Source organism: Schistocerca serialis, chromosome 2, assembly GCF_023864345.2.
Source record: "Schistocerca serialis cubense isolate TAMUIC-IGC-003099 chromosome 2, iqSchSeri2.2, whole genome shotgun sequence".
Lineage (NCBI taxonomy): Eukaryota > Metazoa > Arthropoda > Insecta > Orthoptera > Acrididae > Schistocerca > Schistocerca serialis.
The window spans coordinates 118,472,332-118,477,086 of NC_064639.1; the positions used below are offsets into that span (position 1 = coordinate 118,472,332).

Here is a 4,755-nt window from a genome sequence, read left to right on the forward strand (position 1 = left end):
CACCAAATTCGTCCAGAAAAATACAGACAAAAATAAAAGATAATATTAATACCTAAATATCACATAATTAGTTAAAATTTTGGCTTTGCACTGACCTTTCAATAACCTAATATATAAAATACAGTAGGCAATACAAATTCTTTTCATACATGTGACTTTACATAATAGTTTGCACAATACACAAAAAATCAGTTCATACAAATGTTCACATAAAATACTTTTAATTGTTCAAAAAAAAAACAAATAGTTGATAATTCCAGCCCAGCAATGGTCAACAGGTGCAAACACCAACAAGTGACATCATTTCAGTAGAAGCAGTCCATCAGTTGCACCCAGCAATGTTGAGCAGGTGCAGACACCAACAAGTGACATCATTTCAGTAGAAGCAGTTCCATCTGTGGCACCCAGTAATGTTGAGCAGGTGCAGACACCAACAAGTGACATCATTTCAGTAGAAGCAGTCCATCAGTTGCACCCAGCAATGTTGAGCAGGTGCAGACACCAACAAGTGACATCATTTCAGTAGAAGCAGTCCATCAGTTGCACCCAGCAATGTTGAGCAGGTGCAGACACCAACAAGTGACATCATTTCAGTAGAAGCAGTCCATCAGTTGCACCCAGCAATGTTGAGCAGGTGCAGACACCAACAAGTGACATCATTTTAGCAGAAGCAGTCCATCAGTTGCACCCAGCAATGTTGAGCAGGTGCAGACACCAACAAGTGGCATCATTTCAGTAGAAGCAGTCCATCAGTTGCACCCAGCAATGTTGAGCAGGTGCAGACACCAACAAGTGACATCATTTCAGTAGAAGCAGTCCATCAGTTGCACCCAGCAATGTTGAGCAGGTGCAGACACCAACAAGTGACATCATTTCAGTAGAAGCAGTTCCATCTGTGGCACCCAGTAAAGTTGAAGAGGTACACACAGCAACAAGTGACATTATTTCAGTAGAAACAGTTCTAACAGTGGCACCCAGCAATGTTGAGTAGGTGCAGACAGGAACAAGTGACTTCATTTCCATACAAGTAGTCCATCAGTTGCACCTAGCAATGATGAGCAGGTCCAGAGAGCAGTCCATAATATTCACAATCCCTGATCACACTGTTCATCAGCAGAAATTAAACATGTCCTAGTGGCACCAATCATGTAGAAAAATTACAAGTAACAGTCCATAATATTCACTATCACTAATCAGACAGTTCAGGCATGAACAATAGTTTGAATGCACATACAAATGCTTTTACACTAAACATACAAATCATAACAAACACTCAAATGATGTCAGATAATTTTCATATTAACTACTACAAATACTCAAATATCAGTAAACCTATAATATTTGTGGGTGTCAGTGCAAGCCACTACAAACAAATAAAATAATATTTACGAGATAGGTGGGTAGGATTAGGAAAGGAAAACACACAAAACACACTCATTCATCTTTCATCCACATTAAGTACTACTGTGTAATTGAATGGTGTTAACTGTGTAAATGTAATTCTGTCAAAATCTGATGTTCATCATGTGTATCAAGTAGTAGTGGCAGCAATGTATAACAGTCAATAATAGTTAGGTCAACGTCATAGTCATCATGTCAAGACCAATGTTTGCCAAGCCAGATCAAATGTACTGTTGTTGAACAACTGTCAGTGAGCCAAGATATGCAAATACTTCCTCTCTTCAAAAAAAAATATATACTGCTTAGTGATTTAACAAAGTGTGTGTATAGACTATCTTCCTTCTACTTTAGTGTTCTAGTCTGCTATCTTCATCCTCCTTGTTCCATAAGACCAACAAAAAAAAAAATATGCATCTCACTTACTTTACCTCTTATCCACCAAAACTCCAATAATCATCAACTTCACACAATCTCAATAATACCTCAATAATACCTCTTCAATGCGTCGATACATATAAACCTTATTACCAATATCATTTCACTTCCATAACAACTCTTTCCTCTAGTCAGTCTCCTCGAACAAGTCCAGATAAAATCCTAATGCAAACCTCATCATCCCATACAATCCGAAGACACATTATCAACACACAACCTCTGTGTAATCCATCTGAGCCAAATCTTCTACTCATTATGAATTATAAACAAAAGAAATGCATACATGACCTCTAACAGACTTAGTTCGAATAACTCTCAGTAATTAAGTACGATTACGGAATGTGAATGATCATAATATTTCACAGTGTGTACACCACTGCAAGAATTATGGCAGAAGCAAACATGTGGAGTATTTTTTGTGTCAAGTGTCACTTCCTATTTCAATTGCTCACGAAAAATGCAGTGTAATAACTATCAATGGTCTAAACCTAGTTTTGGTATGTCATGTCGTTAGCTTCCTTCCTATTAGCATACATTTATACAGCTTCCATAAAACCTCCAGCTCATGTGACTTCAACGAAGTTCTTTGTACCAATGTCGTTCGTCGAATTATAGCAGTTCATTTTCTTATCTTAAAAATATAAGGCACTGAGCGTAAGCAAAACAAGCAATAGCGAGTAAATATACCAGTAGAGAACAGAATGTCAACAAGTGGACGCAGCACAATTCTTACAACGAGGCTCTGCCAAGCAAACAATCTATAATTAACACCATAGTGTAACCTAAACTCTATGTTCGTACACAGTACATCAGCATTTCTATATGCCAAATTAAAGAGTAGTTATGACAACAAACAGAAATGTATAAAAATGCAATCCATACGCATAGCAGCAAACAGGTCATTAGCATCATATCAGCATAAGCAAATAAATGTTCATATGTCATCTTAATAAGTAAACATGAAGGCGCAAGCAGATAAATCACAAAGTATAACTTACATACCTAACCACATCAGCACAATAAATCAGGTGACAATTATAATTTAAATAAATAAGCACAGCAGGCACATAATTAAAAAATATGACATCAGTGAAAAAGCAGTGCAGCCAAGCGATGCATAATATATACAAATAACAATCCTGTTCATTAATAAACATTGACAAAAATCAGCAAATGTACGCAAGCACGTCGCTTCACACGTAAATTCATAGAACATGAAATTAGCACAAAGTATGAATCACATAATCGCGAGCAGCAAATTACGTCTAAAGTACGTACCTAAGTGGAAATATGTTACCTGAAAAATAAACTCAATTAATAGTTACCTTTTTTAGTTTATTAGTTTCTTCTTCGAAATTACATTCTTCCTGAAAATTTCTTGCTAGTCGTCTTAACGTCGGACACGCCCAGAATTTACCTGAAGTTCTTAAATATTTTATAGAACCGTATTCTGGAAAATACTGAATGTTAATAACATAATTCATCAAGTCACTATAGCTTTATACTGAATTTAATCGGAGAAATTAGACTGTGTATTTGTTTTTCGGCTGTCAGTGCATTCGCACTGAGCGCTCGATCAGCTGTAGGCGCGTGACGTAGGAAGCAATTGTTCGCGGTCAACGACTGCTTTGTGCGGCGCGCAGACTTGACTGTTGCTTTGAGTATATGCCGCCGCCAAAACACAGCGCGGTATCCTTGTATTCTCCGCATGTTTACATGTAGCTGTTAGTTTCTCACAAGTATGTCTTTCCACAAAAATTTTAACGTTAGATATATGATGTATTCCCTTAGAGCGTCGAGATTTAAGAGTTTCTACTTCGACAGTGTTATCATGAATAATTTTACGAATTCTATATGGACCGTTATAAAGCAGAAAAAATTTGCGACACAAGCCTTTTCCTTTGTGAGACAAACGATGAGACTTAACACCTTTTGACCAACTGACAAGATTTTTGAACGACCAGGACGCTTAGCTGATTTCTCTCTTCTAGCAGCCGCAGATGCAATATTTCGCAGAGCCAGGTTGACAACTTCAGAATGCCGCAGTTTCCGTGAAGGCGGAAAAGGAACGATTTCAGAAATGCGATTTGTCGGTGCTTTGTTTTTTAATATCAGTAAAGCGGTAAAGAAGTTGAATCATTAGGAAGTTCATTCAGAATGTTTTGAAAAATATGAAGATACTGATCCCAAGTTCTGTGATTCTGATGACAATAAAGACGACACAATTTATTGATTTCCTTCATCCATCTCTCTGAAGCGTTAGATTGAGGGTGAAAAAGTGAAATGAAAATTGGTTTAATTTTACGACGCTGTAGAGTACGAAGCCAAATTTTAGAACGAAACTGTGATCCATTATCTGATATAACCTTATCAACATGACCAACTTCTTTAAGAAAATGTTTGATGAAAGCATTAGATACTGAACGAGCTGTTGCTTTGCGTAAAGGTGTAAAACATACATATTTTGACGTCAACTCCACTGCTACGAAAATGTACGCAAAACCATTAGTAGAAAGAACCACTGGACCGAACAAATCGACTGCAGCCATCTCCTTTAATTTCGCTGGAATGATAGGAAACAACGGTGCTCTGTGAGAAACTGTTGGCGGCTTAGCCTTTTGACATAATTTGCATTTGGCCAGAACAGATCGAATACGTTTTTCCATATTACTGAAATAACAATTTTCTCGTAATTTATGAAAGCATTTTCTGGGACCAAAGTGTGCATAACTGAAATGCGTATACCAAATCAGCTTATTAACCCACTCATCAGGAATACAAACTAACCAAACAGAGTTGTCGACCGATTTTCGTTTAAAAGAATGTCATTGCGAACTGAATAGCATCTAGTTTCTCTGGATCAGGAAGAATACCTTCTGTAGCAATAATGTGACCGAGAAATTTCACCTGAGAACGATC

The 4,755-nt window shown here is 37.2% G+C and overlaps 1 long non-coding RNA gene across 1 annotated transcript; it reads left to right on the top strand.

Moving 5' to 3' along the window:
- The first annotated feature begins 249 nt into the window (after window positions 1-249).
- Window positions 250-849, top strand: LOC126455454 (uncharacterized). The gene is made up of 3 exons (XR_007585325.1): window positions 250-349; window positions 422-634; window positions 777-849. It is a non-coding gene; the product is annotated as an uncharacterized LOC126455454 (long non-coding RNA).
- Window positions 850-4,755: the final 3,906 nt, after the last annotated feature.